Source organism: Schistocerca gregaria, chromosome 8 (genome assembly GCF_023897955.1).
Source record: "Schistocerca gregaria isolate iqSchGreg1 chromosome 8, iqSchGreg1.2, whole genome shotgun sequence".
In the NCBI taxonomy this organism is placed as follows: Eukaryota; Metazoa; Arthropoda; class Insecta; order Orthoptera; family Acrididae; genus Schistocerca; species Schistocerca gregaria.
The window spans coordinates 397,661,814-397,682,675 of record NC_064927.1 but is presented as its reverse complement, the minus strand read 5'-3'; the positions used below and the strand labels follow the sequence as shown (position 1 = coordinate 397,682,675).

Here is a 20,862-nt window from a genome sequence, read left to right as displayed (position 1 = left end):
GCTTGCCATGCCATTTCCACCAGGCGCCTCAGTTGGACCAGCGTTCGTGCTGGACGTGCAGACCGCCTGAGACGACGCTTCATCCAGTCCCAAACATGCTCAATGGGAGACAGATCCGGAGATCTTGCTGGCCAGGGTAGTTGACTTACACCTTCTAGAGCACGTTGGGTGGCACGGGATACATGCGGACGTGCATTGTCCTGTTGGAACAGCAAGTTCCCTTGCCAGTCTAGGAATGGTAGAACGATGGGTTCGATGACGGTTTGGATGTACCGTGCACTATTCAGTGTCCCCTCGACGATCACCAGAGGTGTACGGCCAGTGTAGGAGATCGCTCCCCACACCATGATGCCGGGTGTTGGCCCTATGTGCCTCGGTCGTATGCAGTCCTGATTGTGGCGCTCACCTGCACGGCGCCAAACACGCATACGACCATCATTGGCACCAAGGCAGAAGCGACTCTCATCGCTGAAGACGACACGTCTCCATTCGTCCCTCCATTCACGCCTGTCGCGACACCACTGGAGGCGGGCTGCACGATGTTGGGGCGTCAGCGGAAGACGGCCTAACGGTGTGCGGGACCGTAGCCCAGCTTCATGGAGACGGTTGCGAATGGTCCTCGCCGATACCCCAGGAGCAACAGTGTCCCTAATTTGCTGGGAAGTGGCGGTGCGGTCCCCTACGGAACTGCGTAGGATCCTACGGTCTTGGCGTGCATCCGTGCGTCGTTGCGGTCCCGTCCCAGGTCGACGGGCACGTGCACCTTCCGCCGACCACTGGCGACAACATCGATGTACTGTGGAGACCTCACGCCCCACGTGTTGAGCAATTCGGCGGTACGTCCACCCGGCCTCCCGCATGCCCACTATACGCCCTCGCTCAAAGTCCGTCAACTGCACATACGGTTCACGTCCACGCTGTCGCGGCATGCTACCAGTGTTAAAGACTGCGATGGAGCTCCGTATGCCACGGCAAACTGGCTGACACTGACGGCGGCGGTGCACAAATGCTGCGCAGCTAGCGCCATTCGACGGCCAACATCGCGGTTCCTGGTGTGTCCGCTGTGCCGTGCGTGTGATCATTGCTTGTAAAGCCCTCTCGCAGTGTCCGGAGCAAGTATGGTGGGTCTGACACACCGGTGTCTATGTGTTCTTTTTTCCATTTCCAGGAGTGTATAATGTTTTGACAATGTTGACTGAAATACTCTCTTTCAAATTCTGAAGGTGGCAGGGGTAAAATACAGGGAGCGAAAGGCTATTTACAGTTTTTACAGAAACCATATGGCAGTTATAAGAGTCGAGGGGCATGAAAGGAAAGCAGTGGTTGGGAAGGGAGTGAGACAGGGTTGTAGCCCATCCCTGATGTTATTCAATCTGTATATTGAGCAAGCAGTAAAGGACACAAAAGAAAAATTCGGAGTAGGTATTAAAATCCATGGAGAAGAAATAAAAACTTTGGGATTCGCCGATGACATTGTAATTCTGTCAGAAACAGCAAAGGGCCTGGAAGAGCAGTTGAACGGAATGGACAGTGTGTTGAAAGGAGGATATAAGATGAACATCAACAAAAGCAAAACGAGGATAATGGAATGTAGTCGAATTAAGTCGGGTGATGCTGAGGAAATTAGCTTGGGAAATGAGACACTTTTTTTAAAGTAGTAAAGGAGTTTTGCCGTTTGGGGAGCAAAATAACTGATGATGGTCGATGTAGAGAGGATATCAAATGTAGACTGGCAATGGCAAGGAAAGCGTTTCTAAAGAAGAGAAATCTGTTAACATCGAGTATAGATTTAAGTGTCAGGAAGTCGTTTCTGAAAGTATTTGTAAGGAACGTAGCCATGGAAGTGAAGCACTGACGATAACTAGTTTGGACAAGAGGGGAATAGAAGCTTTCGAAATGTGGTTCTACAGAAGAATGCTGAAGAGCGTATTGGGTAGGGGTATTGGGTAGGATTGGGTAGGATTGGGGAGAAGAGAAGTTTGTGGCACAACTTGACTAGAAGGTGGGATCAGTTGGTAGGACATGTTCTGAGGCATCAAGGGATCACCAATTTAGTATTGGAGGGCAGCGTGGAGGGTAAAAATCGTAGAGGGGGACCAAGAGATGAATACACTAAGCAGATTCAGAAGGAAGTAGGTTGCAGTAGGTACTGGGAGATGAAGAGGCTTGCACAGGATAGAGTAGCATGGAGACCTGCATCAAACCAGTCTCAGGACCGAAGATCACGACAACATAATGTTAGAACGATGTTTCAATCGCCAGCCGAGATTATAACTCCCTTTGCCTCTGTTAAAGATTATACAGGACTAAGAAAGTTCTGCGTTTACAGAATCTCTTGCCATTGTTGGAAAACCTATATTGTTCAGATGATTTGTACTGTTGACAAAAGATGTGCTGAGACGTAGTTGCCAGTCGCAGTTACTACAACCAGAGAAATCCATAGTCGCGGGAGCACTGTCTAGCCGAGAGACGGAGTTAGGATGCGCATAGAAAGAAGGCGAGCTACCTGTGCAGGGGAGCCCAGGCGAGGAGGCTCCACTCAATACGGGGAAATATCCCCTTCCTGTCCAGTGAGGCAGCATACAATCGCACTCGGGTGGCGCCTGCTGGCGAGCCGGAATGAACGAGACATTCGATGCCCGCTTTCTGCGCTCCGACTGCTGGCTCGCTGCTCTGACAGAATCGAGGCGCACGCCCTGCAATATTTGTCGAACGATTTTACAGAAACTAATAGGTTGAAAAAATTGATTATCACATTACTTACATTGTATGATCACATTACTTATTGTTGTAAATGTCGGCTTCATGGTGAAGTGCCCAAAATTTCGATAATGGCAATACTTGACGTGATATTCGCATCTAAGTACGATGCTGCGCGGAATTCGAAAAAGTTTGCAATGAAAAATATGGCTCGCTATGATTTTGCGTTTGGTGCATATTACACCACATGTCACTGCCAATGAAATTTAGCTAATATATTGAAATTTTCTTTGGACTTGTGAGGAGGTTTCTATCTGTCTCCAGTTTCGATAAAACTGAATTTATGTGACGCATTCACTTCGGACCGCACACGCACGGGAATGAAATATTCATAACATACAGTACATGATATCTCCTAAGCCGTCGGAGGTATCGATACGAGATTTTGGCAAGCGATAGCTTGATAAGAGGACAGTGTTTTGCTACATAGTTAACATAGGTACCTTTCTTATCTATGGCGAAATAGCAGAAGATACGCTTTCTACCATTTCTTATAGCAAACTGACACAATGAGATGTTCCGTAAGCTATTATCTACCCTAGCCACCTATTGCATTTTAATAAGAAACTCTGTTTCACGATTCTGCCACAATACGTATTGCAAGGTACGTTTGTGCAGTTTATACTGCATTTTACCCCAAAGCAAAATTCAACCTGTCAACAAAAGAAATGTAGCCATTCATCATAACTCATGATGTTTCTTCAAATGAGAAATAGTTAACAAGTTATATAAAAAAATAAATCGCCAATTCTGTTGCAATTTTGGCAGAATCCTGTAACCCATCGTATTTTTAATAGGGAACTACTGGAATGGAAGTTAACAAAAGAATTTTCTTCCAATTTTTCATCTGAGACATGTGAAAATAATTCGCAGCAAATAGTGTACAATATTTCTGTTCCTCTCTCTATTCAGAGTGAAGTGGTAAACTTCGCTCTCATAATTATATTTTAATGTGTTCAAGATAGATTACATAAATTTAAACATAGGGTGGTCCATTGATCGTGACTGGGCCAAATATCTCAAGAAATAAGCGTCAAACGAAAAAATTACTAACAACAAAACTTGTCTAGCTTGAAGGTGGAAACCAGATGGCGCTATGGCTGACCCGCTAAATAGCGATGCCATAAAAAAAAAATGTTCAACTGTGTGTGAAATCGTATAGAACTTAACTGCTACGGTCATCAGTCCCTAATCTTACATACTACTTAACCTAAATTATCCTAATGAGAAACACACACACCCATGCCCGAGAGAGGACTCGAACCTCCGCCGGGACCAGCCGCACAGCCCATGACTGCAGCGCCTAAGACCTCTCGGCTAATCCCGCGTGGCTCGCTGCCATAGGTCAAACGGATATCAACAGCGTTTTTTTTTTTTAAATAGGAACCCCCATTTTAATTACATATTCATGTAGTACGTAAAGAAATATGAATGATTTAATTGAACCACTTTTTTCGCTTTGTGATAGATGGCGCTGTAATAGTCACAAACATATGGCTCACAATTTTAGACGAACAGTTGTTAACAGGTAGGTTTTTTTTAATTAAAATACAGAACGTAGGTACGTTTGAACATTTTATTTCGGTTGTTCCAATGTGATACAAGTACCTTTGTGAACTTATCATTTCTTAGAACACATGCTGTTACAGCGTGATTACCTGTAAATCCCACATCATTGCAATAAATGCTCAAAAAGATGTCCGTCAACCTCAATGCATTTGGCAATACGTGTAACGACATTCCTCTCAACAGCGAATAGTCCGCCTTCCGTAATGTTCGCATATACATTGACAATTCGCTGACGCATGTTGTCGGGCGTCGTCGGTGGATCACGATAGCAAATATCTTTCAACTTTCCCCACAGAAAGAAATCCGGGGATGTCAGATCCGGTGAACGCGCGGGCCATGGTATAGTGCTTCGACGAGCAATCCACCTGTCATTAAATATGCTATTCAATACCGCTTCAACCGCACGCGAGCTATGTGCCGGACATCCATCATGTTGGAAGTAGATCGCCATTCTGTCATGCACTGAAACATCTTGTAGTAACATCGGTATAAAATTATGTAGGAACTCAGCATACATTGCACCATTTAGATTGCCATCGATAAAATGGGGGCCAATTATCCTTCCTTCCATAATGCCGCACCATACATTAACCCGCCAAGGTCGCTGATGTTCCACTTGTCGCAGCCATCGTGGATTTTTCTTTGCCCAATAGTGCATATTATGCCGGTTTACGCTACCTCTGTTGGTGAATGACGTTTCGTCGCTAAATAGAATGCGTGCAAAAAATCTGTCATCGTCCCGTAATTTCTCTTGTGCCTAGTGGCAGAACTGTACACGACGTTCAAAGTCGTCGCCATGCAATTCCTGGTGCATAGAAATATGGTACGGGTGCAATCGATGTTGATGTAACATTCTCAACACCCACGTTTTTGAGATTCCCGTTTCTCGCGCAATTTGTCTGCTGCTGATGTGAAGATTAGCCGCTACGGCAGCTAAAAACCTGCTTGGGCATCAGTTGTTGCAGATGGTGGTTGACGTTTCACATGTGGCTGAGCACTTCCTGTTTCCTTAAATAACATAACCCTCTACCCTGCGAACGGTCCGTACACTTGGATGATGTCGTCCAGGATACCGAGCAGCATACATAGCACACGCCCGTTGGCCATTTTGATCACAATAGCCTTACATCAACACGATATCGACCTTTTCCGCAATTGATAAACGGTTCAATTTAACACGGGTAATGTATCACACTCCGTGCGAGAACAGGAACGGAAATATGGTACTCTACTGACTGTACATTTCCATATGTCAAATCTAAATGGGGTGTAGAAAGAAAAAAGTCCTTCGATAAGTTTCAGTCCCAGCTGTTCATTATTAAAAAGATACTACGTTACAGGACTCCCATGAAATTGTAACAGAATTAGCGACTGAGTTGTTAAACTTTTTAGCAAAACATTGCCACTGATGACGCATTTCGGAAAGGGAGAAGGTTAACAAGTCAGGCCAAAATCATTCCTTTTGTTGCAATTTCAGAGTAACATTGTAAACCAGTGTGTTTTCAGTAACGAAAGTAAGGTACTGAAATGTAATAAATGACTCCTCCTGCATCATAAATCTCTAGAAACAGTAGTTTATTCTTGTTAAAATACAGTATAAATTGCGCACACTTAACTTGCTATCCGTATTGCAACAGAATGATGAAACAGAGTGTCTTATTAAAATGCAGTAGGTGACTACGGTAGCCAGTAGCTTTTGGAAAGAATCATTGTGTCGATTACACGTAAAACAAGGTAAGAAATTTCACGTTTGGTTTCCTACTAGCAAATTCCCTTTTCAATAGTTGTCTAAGACTCTTTAAAAAATTACAGCATTGAATTGAAAAAGTAAAAACCATAGCTTCCGCTGTATGGCCGTAGGTAAGAAAGCTCCTCATGTTAACCATATAGGAAAATACTGCCCTCTTTGCATGCTATAGCTTGCCAAAATCTCGTATCGATATCTCTAAGGGTCTAAGGAACACGAGGCACGTTACAAATGTTTCATTCCCATGCGTGTGCGGTCGGAAGCCAACGCGCTACATAAACTCCATTTTCTCGAGACTGAAGACAGATAAAGACCTCCTCCCAAGTGTAAAGGAAAATTCAATATCTTAGCTAAATTTCATTTCCACCAATATATAGTGTAACGTGCACCAGACGCAAACTCATAGCTACCCATGCCTTTCACTGCAAACTTTTTCGAATTCCGCGCAGCATCGTACTTAAATGGGAATATCACGTTAAGTATTACCATTATGGAAATTTTGGGCACTTCACAATGAAGGTAACATATAAAGCTATAAGTAATTTGAAAATCAATTTTTTACCGATTTTTTTCTGCACAATCGTGTGACAAAGACTACAGAACTAACGGAGTCCGCGTAACGTTCTACTCGTACTTTCATTACTGTACCTTGACTAGCAGACTCGCCAGCGTTCTCGGTGTGTAGTGAGGGGAGTCAGCATGCAGCTTACCGGTTATCTTTCTGTCCTCACCCGTGTGCAAGAAGAGACACAGGTTTGCGTATCACTATTAGGGTTGAAAGTGCACTGGTGGGTGTTATTATGGAAGAAACTGGGAACCATCTTTCACCTGATGCTAAAACCTGGTATTTGACTCACCATCAGAGGCACATACTCCCGTGACGGCTCATCACTTCTAGCACCTTTCACCACTATGGCGCTGTGTGTCCACATTGCGTTATGATGCACCAGTGTCAATTTCTCTCGCAGGCGCATCTGTGCCTTTGGCATGCAGTATATGGAGTATCTGAGCTAAATAACACGTTCTCGTAGAATCCGGGTAGTGATTGTAAAATAGTGTCAAATTACGTATTCACGTGGAATTCGAATTTGATTTAAGGAGTAATTGAGTATTTGAGCTAAATAACACGTTCTCGTAGAATCCGGGTAGTGATTGTAAAATAGTGTCAAATTAAGTATTCACGTGGAATTCGAATTTGATTGAAGGAGTAATCGAGCTTAAATGAGACGTTTATAAAGAATTTTAGGAGTTATTATAAAATGGAGTAATCGACCTTAAAGTACGTATTCACATGGAATCCGAAGAATGTCACTTCAATGGAGATTAAAGTGACTTCATAATAGAGTAGTCGGATTTAGGTGCAATTCAATGGAAAGCGACTTTCGTAATGGAGTAGGTGAATTTAAATAACATTTTCGCGTAGAATTCGAGGAACGTAAACTCAAACGAAATTGAACTATACACGAAACAGAGAATATGCAGAATGGATACACGATTGCATTCCATGCACCAAAATTTAGTGCACCATATTGAAATCAAGTAAACAGCTGTGAATGAACGCAAATAGCAACGGATATGTTTTGTTTACTTTCTTGGCTGTGCATTTTAGCTGCCGGTTTCAGTTACAAGTAAACACTTCCTTTCTGTGTTGTAAAGTTAGAAATATACATATAAACGGTAGTAGTATGAAAAACGACCACACGAGAAAGTAACGAACATTTCCTACAAACCAGCTGATAGCAGTACGAGAAAAAAAGTTCTTCGTGTAAACAGTAAAAGCTCATTAAACAGTAAAAATATTCTGCATGCAAATGAAGCAAAGCTACATCAACATCCGGAGGTTTCCAGTGGAGGTTCTCCTTTTCCTTTACAAAATTAAAAACAACTAGTTTGGCTTTTTCTTCACTAATGTACAAGGGTAATCCCAAAAGTAAGGTCTCCAATTTTTTATAAGTACATAGACCTCTTCATTTCTACAATGGTTTACAGCTTGAACATTTAGCTATTTTTCGACATAATCACCATTTCTGTCGATGCATTTTTGTAGACGCTATGGCAGTTTTTGTATGCCCATGTCATACCAGCAAGCTGCCATGCTGTTCAGAAAGTTATGAACCTCTTCTTTCACCTAGTCGTCGGAGCTGAATCGCTTTCTGACCAAATGTTCTTTTAACCTAGGGAACAGGTGATAGTCACTGGGCGCCAAGTCAGGACTATAGGGTGGGTGGGTGATTATGTTCCACTGAAACTGTTGCAGGACAGCAGCGGTTTGCCGAGCGATGTATGGGCGAGCGTTGTCATGGAGAATGTATACGCCCTTGCTCAACATTCCTCTTCTCCGGTTCTGAATTGCCCGTTTAAGTTTTTTCAGAGTCTCACAGCACCTGTCAGCGTTAATTGTGCTCCCAGAGATTCAGCTCCGACGACGAGGTGAAAGAAGAGGTTCATAAATTTCTGAACAGCATGGCGGCGAGCTGGTATGGCATGGGCATAAAAAAACTGCCACAGCGTCTACAAAAATGCATCGACAGAAATGATGGTTATGTCGAAAAATAGCTAATTTTTCAAGCTGTAAACTGATGTAAACCATTGTAGAAATAAACAGCTCTATGTACTTATAAAAAATAGAAGACCTTACTTTTAGGATTACCCTCGTATATAATACCTCATATTCAATTATGAGGAAACCAATTGGCGCACAGAACGGATGTTTTTCGTAGTTTATATTTTTATATCACAGCTCGATGATTAAATGTCTGGTTTCTCTATATTGGTCATAGTTACTGTAATACTTAATTTCCTAGTACTCTGCAGCATAAAATTTTAAGCGTTTGCAGTGAAAAATGTGGTCACGGGATACTTTACGTTTGGTTCATTTTAGATGATACGTTGCTGTGTACTGAATGTAGTTAACATATCGAAATTGTTTTTAAAGTGGGAAGGAAAGCCACATTCCGCTAAAGTATAAAGAAAACGGAAGTTAAAGTATACTATTTGAGTGAACTGCCTGACGGCGATACGTGCAAGTAGCCATGAGATCAGTCGTGAACAGTTCGTGCAAGTAAACGTACAGTTCTCAAATTAGTGATCGCGATTTGCTGCTGGAAGAATATGATGAAGAAGAAGTTATTCCACACGAAAAATTAAATACTGGAAAAACTAAGGCACACCTCATACTTGGGACAAAGCTTGACAGAAGTTTCTTTGCTACACTTGTCAGTCTTCACTTATTAAACGATAATGATTCATGTTACGTAATGAGTTAGAGTGAACTTATAGGTCTGAACCTACTCAGAACGTCTACATAGATTTTTAATGTAACTTATTGTCCTCATTTAAGGGGACACAACCCTGAAAGAGCTGCATTTTTAGCGTTATCTTCAACGTCATAGTGCAACTGATTAAAAAATGAGAGATCGCTCAAAATTCTTACACACAATTAGGGTCATTAGTCAAAGCATTTCCCAAAAAATCATTCAGATAATTATTATATTTTGATACTGACAACAGTATTTATCTTATAAAAAACGGAACACTATTTCACCGCGGTGCCATTTTCTTTGGAACCACTGACTGCACAGCTTGGAAAAAGAGTCAAGTACAGACAACAATCACATTAGTGTTTTATGTCTCCTATTTCCTTCCCCTATGCTGATCTGTGTAAAATACAAGTAATTTATTTTACTACAATAAAAATATTTATAAATGTAGCTGAAATATCACTGACATCATCATCATGTTATAAATTTTTAGGAAATAGTAGGCAAGGCAGGAAGAGGAAGTCATTCTAAACATCTGCAACAATTTTTGTGAGTTTAACTTCAGTCAAATGGTTCTAATGGCTCTGAGCACTATGGGACTTAACATCTGAGGTCATCAGTCCCCTAGAACTTAGAAATACTTAAATCTAACTAATATAAGGACATCACACACATCCATGCCCGAGGCAGGATTCGAACCTGCGACCGTAGCGGTCGCGCGGTTCCAGACTGAAGCACCTAGAACCGCTCGGCCACAGCCACCGGCTAATAACATCAGTCATTTAGGAGAAAAGTGTACCTGTATAATGAAAATTCAAGTTTTCGGTAAATCGTAAAAGAAGATTTACAGATTTATTAACTGACCACTATGCTCATTTAGAACATTCCAGCTACATACGCCAGTTGTCCTCCTGTTTCCTTATCCTCCATACTCTTTCTCTTCATTCTTTTCTTTGTCCTTGACTCCTTGGTAGCAGCTTCTTCAGCTGTCTCTTCTTCGGTTACCTACCGCTTATCAATAGCAGTTAGAGCTGAAGCCACATTCCTTCCCAGCTGGATGTTCAATTTCTTCATAACATTGATCCTTGAAATTGCACCATCATTGAATATTATTGTTGCATCCATTACACCAATCTTCAGCACTGTCATCCCAACAAATACAGTTGGGTATTCTCTACCATATACAGCAGCTGAAGCTTTCATTTGCATTCTGAGAGAGATCAATCATTCATTTCCTAAGCAGATGTTTATTTGCCAGTTCCCTATATATAGGCCTAATTGCCTCCATTACAGCAAGTGGTAAGGAATGCTTGTGGGTATATTCTATGCCTGTAGCAATGCTTAACCAGTACTTGCACCACGATTCTTCCCCTTTTGGACACAAACCATGCTGTGGGGTTTCATCTGTTGACACTCTAGCCGGCCGGAATGGCCGTGCGGTTCTAGGCGCTACAGTCTGGAACCGAGCGACCGCTACGGTCGCAGGTTCGAATCCTGCCTCGAGCATGGATGTGTGTGATGTCCTTAGGTTAGTTAGGTTTAATTAGTTCTAAGTTCTAGGCGACTGATGACCTGAGAAGTTAGTCGCATTTCGTTGACACTCGGTGAAACAATGTTGCCCAAAAAGCTCATCTCATGTTCACCAAATCTCCGACATTTCTCCTTATTGCTAGTCCATAATATTGAGTCAAAGAATCAATTTCACTTTTTGTAAGACAACCTGGACCACCAATGTGTTTTCCATCTGACAGTTTTTTCCTACTGAAGTCTCTACATAATTTTCTCAGCTGAGCTCCCACTCTTTTTTGTACATGCCCAACGCATTCAAGCTTTTCTGTCAAAGTGTCCCCATATGGTCTGTCATTAACAACAGTAAAAAGTAGTGTGTCCTTTACAGTCTCCATCCCCAAAGTAGCCTACATACCTCACACCACGACTGACCTCTGATCTTATAAAAATGTTTAGAGCTCCTTTCGTTTCCATATGTCCACTTCGGCCATCAAAGTTTTTTGCACAAACATGGATGCCAATAAATTTACTTGAACAACCCTATCAGTGCTTTGTTAGACATTCATAATCTAGTATCTTACGTTTCAATAAATGTGGCAGTTGCAGCCCCATTCAGAGAAGGATGACCTCTTTTCTGACAAGATCCATCAAATGTTGCTACAATGTCTGTATTCTCAGACAAGGCTACTGCTTCTTCTGCTGCTCTTTTCATTGAATGTTCACTTACACCACATAAAGCATTATGTATTAATTCATTATACCTGTCAAACCTCAGTGAAAGTGGAGGCAAATCCATCACTGCGCAAAAAGTCTGGGCAGCTTTCCTTCCCCTTCCAATACATCGCATTGCATAAGCAAGCTGAATATTTACACTGTAATGTCGACTTTCAGTTATTGGCGATGTCATAGTATCACTGTACATCTTACATGAGTTACAGGCAATCACTAACCGACTTGAAAGACCCTTCCTTGCTGAAATGTCCTCAGAAACGTCAATACTATCTTCACAATTGCAGTACTTACATTTCACAGCACTCTTCAAAAGTCTTGACAGCATATTTAGGTCTACAATAACATTTCCGTGGTTATTACTAGTCACAATACTACTAGGCTTGTTTTTATCACATTCAGAAAGCGAAAGTTTATGTCTAGAGACCGGTGGATGTGGCTCCTGTGCAACATTACGTTCAACCTCAATTTTAGGACGAACGTAAAATGATATTGCCCATTGTTGTTGTTGTTGTTGTTGTTGTCTTCAGCCCTGAGACTGGTTTGATGCAGCTCTCCATGCTACTCTATCCTGTGCAAGCTTCTTCATCTCCCAGTACATAAATTATACATTTTTGAAATCAGCATGAAATACTCTTTTCTATAGACCAAGAAATATTTTTTTCGAATTTGTGGTCATTTTCATGAGCATGTCCCCTTGAAGTAATACCTATGATCGATGACTGTGAAAATCTTGACGTCAGTTGTGTTAGGTACTGATATACTACCTATTAGTGGTATGTGACAATTTGTTCCGGACCGGGACTTGAACCCGGATTTTCATCTCAACTACTTCTGCTATCCCTGCACGTCAGTTTGTTTCGAATTAATTTCGGGCGGCTGTGAATTGTCATTAATGATTTTCCACCCATACGTGCAAGTAAATAGCATCTATGTGTTTCTTTTAGGTTGACAACATGAACGAAAATTTCAGCCGTGATACAAAAACTGAAACTCCTGCAGAACGTCCCATATCAGCCGGTTTTCTTAGCATTTGATTCACCAGCTCCGCTTGCCAGAAAAGATACATTAAGAAGTAAAATAACATTGCTGCAAGGAAAAAACTGGTATTCGCAAAATAAAGAAGCTCCTTTATCACCGGAAACTAAAAGCAATGGTTTTTTATATGCCCATCCTTTTGACAGGAGGTCTTTCAGGACCACGGCCGTTCACTGCTGTAAGAAAATGAAAACCCTAAAGCCGCCCTTACGATCTTATTTATTATGTAGCTACCAGTATCGGGGCTGAGTTGATGCTAAAGTGGTTATCACGATCCATATATACGCTGCATCAGTGACCAACATAACTGGTTTACTCAGACTTTCTGTAAGGTGATGTCAGCACTCCAACCATCAACTGCAGTTAAAGATAGTCTATCACAGTTAAAGATAGTCTGTGTAAAGTAGTTATGTTGGCCACTGATGCACTGATGGATCGCGATAACCTATTCAGCATCAACTAAGGCCTGAAGATAGCGCATTGAAGGGCCGAAACCGGTAGCTACACAATAAATAAGATCATAAGGAGGGCTGTAGGCGTTTCATTTTCTTCCAAAGCAATGGCAGTTCACGGCCTACACATGTGAATACTACATCTACATCTACATGGATACTATGGAAATCGCATTTAAGTGCCTGGCAGAGGGTACATCGAACAACCTTCACAATTCTCTATTATTCCAATCTCGCGTAGCGCGCGGAAAGAACGAACACCTATATCTTTCCGTACGAGCTCTGATTTCCCTTATTTTATCGTGGTGATCGTTTGTCCCTATGAAGGTCGGTATCAACAAAATATCTTCGCATTCGGAGGAGGAAGTTGGTGATTGGAATTTCGTGAGTAGATTCCGTCGCAACGGAAAACGCGTTTTTTTTTTTTTTTAACCATGTCCAGCCCAAATCCTGTATCATTTGAGTTACACTCTCTCCCATATTTCGCGATGTACTCCGTCAGTCCTATCTGGTAAGGATCCCACACGGGGCAGCAGTATTCTAAAAGAGGACGGAGAAGCGAAGTGGAGGCAGTCTTCGTAGTAGGTCTGTTACATTTCCTAAGTGTGCTGCCAATAGAACGCAGTCTTTGGTTAGCCTGCCCCACGACATTTTCTGTGTGTTCCTTCCAATTTAAGTTGCTCGTAATTGTAATTCCTAGGTATTTAGTTGAATTTACCGCCTTTATATTTGACTGATTTATCGTGTAACCGAAGTTTAACGAATTCCTTTTAGCACTCATGTGGATGACCTCACACTTTTCGTTATTTAGGGTCAACTGCCAATTTTCGCACCATTCAGACATCTTTTCTAAATCGTTTTGCAATTTGTTTTGATCTTCTGATGACTTTATTAGTCGATAAACAGTCATCTGCAAACAACCTGAGACGGCTGCTCAGATTGTCTCCCAAATTGTTTATATACGAGTATATAAGGAATAGCAAAGGGCTTACAACACTACCTTGGGGAAAGCGAAACATCACTTCTGTTTTTCTCGATAACTTTGCGTCAGTTGCTACGAACTGTGGCCTCTGACAGGAAACCACAAATCCAGTCACATAACTGAGACGATATTCCATAAAAACACAATTTCGCTACAAGCCACCTGTGCGGTACAGTCTCAAGAGCCTTCCGGAAATCAAGAAATACGGAATCGGTCTGAAATCCCTTGTCAATAGCACTCAACACTCAAGAGAATAAAGAGCTAGCGTGTTTCACAAGAGTAAATAAGGTCATGAGGGCGGCTGTAGGCATTTCATTTTCTAATGAATTTAACAGAGTGTGATAAGTTTTTAATTAAATATTTATCATAACCTGGTTCATTCGCTTTTCGTTTTATAAAAATTCTCATTTAGTCAGTTAGCCTACTTCCGTTTCTTAAGAACGTCCATTTCGAACCGTAGTAGTAAGCAGCTATCGTTTCACATTTACTCGTTTTCAATACGGTCTCGAGCTCAACATGTTACTTGGTACTAATCGAAGAAGGTACCCTCTACTTTCCATTCTGTATACCCTCTGTTCTATGCCTGAAGCGTGCAGGAGCTTAAGGCTAGTTCTTACTTGATTGAATGATCTTACTGTTGTAAATGGTATTAACAAGAGTGAAAAAGACTGTCGGGATGAAAAGGCCTGTAACGAAGCTGTTCCTTGTAAGATTGTGGAGGATGTATAACGAAAATTAAGTGATCCACTCTACACGATTGTAAATATTTTCCGTTAGAGGGAAAATCATGTCTGGAATAAGTTCCATGTTACATATATGGTCCAGCTTCAGATGAAAAATATACAAATTTCGTCCAGTCCAAACAAACTAATTGTATTCTTGTTTACTCCATCTCCTTTATGAGTAAACGTACGTGCTCCGTCGAATGAACACTGGACGCTGAGCAATGTCACTATTATGTGCCTGTGACTAAAAAGTGCGCTATTTCTGTATTCTGTTGATCATGGCAACTTGCGTTTATAGGATAACTGTGTATCTTACCATTCATTTCACTAACAGTTTCGACGATTGTTGTAAATTTATTTTAATAAATTCACCCTTGTGTCATGTCTTCTTGTTCTGTTATCACATACTCAGTAATGTGTCGAAAGTGTGTGCGCGTCAGCGTAGTTGTGAGACAGTCTCTGAACAAAGACTAAATATTACGAGGGATATTCGGAAAGTAAGAAACGATCGGTCACGAAATGGAAACCACCATGAAAATCCGATGAAGGTTTGCAAAGGTGTGTTGGGCATTGTCTCTAGTGCGCTCGTCGATCGGGTTACGTCGTTCTTTTTAGTTCTGAGCACACAGGGAGCACATAAAGATACTTAGAACAATAGTGTCTCCCGCCAAGTACGAGGGCCTGGTGAGAAATTTCGCCTGAAGCTATGCAGCCAACATTACATAACTGTCGTGCATTTTCTTCTTCAAGACAATTCTCAGCCGAATTCTGCATGGACGATGAAGATGCTGTTGTATCGTTTTCAATTGGAAATGTTTGTTTACCCACAATACACCTCGTAATTGTCTCCCTCTGAGTTTCATCTCTGCTCACATGAACTGCTGACTATGAAGACAACATTTTGGCACAGACAACGAGCTGTAGGCCAGCGTAGAGAATTGACAGAAAACACTGGCGACTGACTTCTATAACGAGGGTATTGGAAAGTTGGTACAACACTACGACAAACTTCTAAGTCGGATTGGCGACTATGGAGATAAGTAGATGGAAGTTGTAACTAACTGTTGCAAATAAAAGAGTTTTGATTTTCACTGTGGTTTCCATTTCGCGACCTATCGTCCCTTACTTTCCGAATAGCCCTCGTACAATAAAAAGTTTTAAGCATCTACCCACACACTGCCCCATCACTCTGTGGCCACCTGTCAAAACTCTGCAATGCGGACTGCTGCGAGATATGCAGGTTCTGGAAGGCACTAACTGGGATATGGAGCCAGGGCTCCAGTGCCCTCGCTAGCTGGTGTTGAGGCTACATAACCAAAAAAAAGGAGAGGTCACGGCAGATCCATTTCACGTACCATATCAGAGAAGTAGGCACAACATTCCCATATCCAAGATGACATTTCAAAGTTCCGAGGTCAGTAACTGACTGAATTTTAAAAGTTTTCAAAAGTTTTTAAGTTTATCCTCACACAGAAACGTGAAGTTATAAGTTAAACTTAGATAGAGGTAAAAAGACCTCAAGTGGCTTCTCAAGTGACTCAATAAATAAAGAAAATCCTCAACCACACACACTGAAGAAGTATTTGGGGCAGTTAAATGGAAGCCGAACACCTGTCGTAAAGGAGTCGTGGAATAGTTCCATTCAAAAGACATGTTAAGACATTTATCCCACTGGGAGTCGAGACGATCAATTCCTGTTTTGTAGAACGTGGTCGGCCGCTGACGAATTCACAGCCACATCACTATGCCCCATCACTCTGTGGCCACATGTCTAAATCCACTCTTGCACATCCTCGTCCAACGGAAACAGACGTCCACCCATGTCTTTCTTCAAGTCGCCAAAGATGTGAAAATCACACAGCGAAAGATCCTGGCTACATGGAGAATGCTGTAGTTTTTCCAAACCAAATCGCCGAAGCAAAATGCTCCTGCGATTGGCAGTGTGAGGGTGAGCATATCGTGGAACAGGATGATTCCGTCCAACACCGTTCTTAGGTGTTTTGACTTTATGGCACAAAGTATCGCCAAAGTACGGCGCATTAATAGTAATTCCCCGCTTGAGGAACTCCATGAGCAGAGATCGCCTGCCGTCGAAGTAGGTCATCACAAGGTGACTGGAACTGAGTAAACAGCTGTGGACTTCTTTTGTGTGTGAGACCCGGAATGCTTCCACTGTTGGCTTTGCCGTTTGGCCCCAGGCTGTCAGACAGAATCATCCTGTTGCAGGATTACTCCCCCCCCCCATTGCCAATCGGACGAAGGCTACACTTAAGCGATTTGGTTGGGAAACACTGCAACGTCCTCCGTAAAGCCCAGATCTTTCACCACGTAATTTTCAAGTCTTTGGTGACCTGGAGAAACTCAGGCCTAGACGTCAATTTCAGTCAGATAAAAATGTGCAAGAGTGGATGCGGTTGTCAATTTGTCAGTGGCCGACCACTTTCTACAAAACAGGAACTGATCGCCTCGTCTCACAATGGGATAAATGCTTTAAAGTGTTTGATGATTACTTTTGAATGAAACTGTTCCATGGTCCCATTGTTGTCAGTGTTTCGTTTTCATTTGACTGCCCCTCACAGAACAGCAAGAGAGCTGTGTGATTTGAACACCGTATGAAAAGAAAGTTATGAATCACTTCTGGCGAGACCTAGCAAAACGCATTGTCACCTGAAGATAGCGATCAGGTGGACCACTGAAACACTGTCTAGATGACGCTACAATCCCAGATGCAGACCTGATGAGAATATAGTGTAGAGTCCTTCTATTCACCAATCCGAAACACCTTGGTGTCGGTTAGACCATCAGCAATAGCGCACCGCTATTCCTGCTACTAATAAGGTGAGTACACCGTTCGCTTGTTACATATTTTTACGAGTTTCAAACAGGAACGACTTATTGTCAGTTATCTGTGTAGTTACTAGTTTATTTTTGTAATTTCTTGCGTGTTTGAGTGCTTACTAGGCATAACCTTTTATTTTAATAACAGTGTATAGTATCGCTGTTGCTATCGATTGTCGTATCGACCCTCGTATCGTACATGCTTTTGTTTGCTTGGTTAGAACAGCTCAGTGTCAGTTAGACCGTCAGTGGAAGAGCACTTCGAATTCCGACTGCTAATAAGGCGAGTGCACCGTTCGCTTGTTGCAAATTTTTACGAGGTTCAAACAGGAGCGACTGCAGTAATGGATAGGAACTGTGATTGTTGTGTACAGATGCGAGCTGAGTTGGCGACCCTTCGCTCACAGCTCCAGGGTGCATTGGCTCCCATCACTCAGCTTGAGGCTGCTGCCAAGGGGCGTCACTGTGGGGGATCGAACGCGGGGATGAGAGGGACGTCGAGCACGTCCCACGTGTTCTCCCATCGGTCCACTGCTGTTAGTGCCCCAGGCACTGCCTGTGCTGAGGTTGACCCCTCACCCCTGGCCGAGTGGGAGATCATTCCAAAGTCTTGCAGGCAGTGAAAAACTTTCCGAGGGCCAATTGTAGCACCTCGCCAATTCGTTTGATGAACATGTTTTGGGTGTTATCTGTGCCTGACGATATCTCTGATCCAGATGCAATTGTCCACCCTGTTCCAGAGGAAGCTTCTCAGACCACAGGGTCCAGGCATTCACAAAGGGTGGGTTTGCTAGTAGTTGGGAGCTCCAACCTTAGGCGCATAATGAGGCCCCTTAGGAACATGGCTGCCAAGGAGGGGAAGCAAGCCAGTGAGCACTCCGTGTGCATTCTAGGGGAAGTCATTCCAGATTTGGAAAGGGTGCTTCCAGATGCCATGAAGAGTACAGGGTGCAGCCAACTGCAGGTGGTGGCTCATGTCGGTACCAATGACGTGTGTCGCTTTGGATCAGAGCAGATTCTGTCTGGTTTCGGGCAGGTAGCAGAAATGGTAAAGACTGCTTGTCTTGCTTCCGAGATTAAGGTGGAGCTCACCATTTGCAGCATCGTCAATAGATCCGACTGTGGTCCTTTGGTGCAGAGCCAAGTGGAGGGTCTGAATCAGAGGCTGAGGCCCTCTTATCCAACTGTACTAATCATTGGCTGGATATTGTTATGTTCAGCTATTTGGAGACTATCTGCAGCCATTCATGGACTTCATGTTCCATAACAATGATGGAATTTTTATGAATGACAATGCGCTGTGTCACTGAACATCAGTTGTTCATTATTGGTTTGAGGAACATTCTGGACAATTCAAGTGAATGATTTGGCCATCCAGATTGCCCAACAAATGAATCTCATCACACACATTTATGGGACATAATTGAAAGGTCAGCTTGTGCACAAAATCCTGCATCTGCAACACTTTTACAATTATGGGCAGCTATAGAGGCAACATGGCTCAGTATTCCTCCAAGTGGCTTCCAATGACTTTTTGGGACCATGCCATGTCGAGTTGCTATGCCAGGCAAAAGGAGGTCCTACACAATATTAGGAGGTATACTGAGACTTTGGTCACCTTGGTATACTTAAGTCTGATAAAATTCTGAACCTCGATTTCTTAAAAATGCTTGAGAGGTGCAACTACTAGAGCAGCATATGTTGCACCTCATTATGCATTATACATACATGAAAGATGAGAAAAATTGGTGACCAGTTAGGTGTATGCTCACTCTGTAAATTAGTTCTCTAAGAAAAACACATGACTGAATGGGAACTGGAATAGCCACTGGAGATTATAGGCATCAGCTTCTAATAGTGGACACAATATGCTCATTACCTCAGTGAAAAAGAGAAAAATTCTAAGAGTGAGCTACTCACCTTATCTAAGCTTACAGAAACATGTAATGTTTTGAAAATGTTAATTCAATCTCAGAATAGTAAATCTTCTACATGACTGAAGACTGGAATATGGGGTGAATTTTAACTTGCATGTGGGACTAAAAAGTTATTATTTTCAAAACAACTATCCAATTTACCAAGAGTATATCTTCTAGATGCATTCATATACAACATTAAAGTTCTTTTACAATAATATATAGGATCAAAATTTTCATTTCACCTTTCTCAAATGTTTTCAATGTGACACAAGATAAACATCTAAATGATAGTTAAATAGTTCTCCCATACCTTTTTTAGCTTCCCACAAGTTAACTGCATATGCTCCTAATTGTATATGGTGTTGCATTGTGCCAAAAGTTGTTGGAAAGGAAGGAACAGAGTCATGCCAGTGGATGGTGTTCCATCCTGCTGAAAAATGAAATTTTCTGAACTTTGAAATTGTGGAAACAACCAGATGTTATTTCTAGTAACCAGTTTTCCCACAAAAAAGGATAGGCTGAAAATCTTTTCTACACAAACTGTTTAAAACACGAGAGTCTCCATAGCTGCTACGTTCTCTATTTACTTATATGATGGCACTTCACTTTCCCATGCAAACAGAAAGTTCTCTCTTTATTTAAAAATAAACATATAAGGAATCATATCTTCCATCTCCTCACCCAGAATGAATTCACAAAACTATTGCTTATCACCATCACAAAGAGCTTGTAGTAATTGGGATGCACTGCAAAACAGGCCACACACACATTAGAAATAGCTACCTCTTGGCAGACATGACAAGTAGACTACTGTGGCATGCATCCAAAACTGCTGAAAAATGCTCTACATCTTGAACAAGCACACAGGGGTGGCCTGTCGATATCCCCTCACTTTAAAAAATGTCTTGAGACCTTTGGTGCTGTCGTAGAATGTTCTGAGCTCTAAGAGGTGCAATGTCATACTCTCAGTGAAACTCATGCACACAATTATAACTGAACTGCACTTGTTGAAACAGAGAATACAAACTGCATTTTGTTGTGTTCTCACCATTACAATTCGACATTGGGTGTTGGTAATGAACAAGCTACAAGCAGTGACATGAAATGGCATCTTCCAACTGGCACTATGGTAAACTTCATTTAGATACTAAAGTTAAAATCTATCTTAAGACTGTATTCATGTTGAAGATACTGTATCATAAAATTGGATGAAACACAAAAAAGAACAGCACTAAATTCACTGTAAGAAACATGCTGAACAAAAATTAAAACTTGCTCACACCAACATATTCATATAATAGCATAAATATTATAATAATAAGACTGCTGTGTAT

General features: G+C 42.0%; 1 protein-coding gene across 2 annotated transcripts in view; it reads left to right on the top strand.

Moving 5' to 3' along the window:
• LOC126284636 (serine protease filzig-like) overlaps positions 1-20,862 on the top strand; it is a 290,556-nt gene that overhangs the window by 261,145 nt on the left and 8,549 nt on the right. The window lies entirely within an intron of this gene.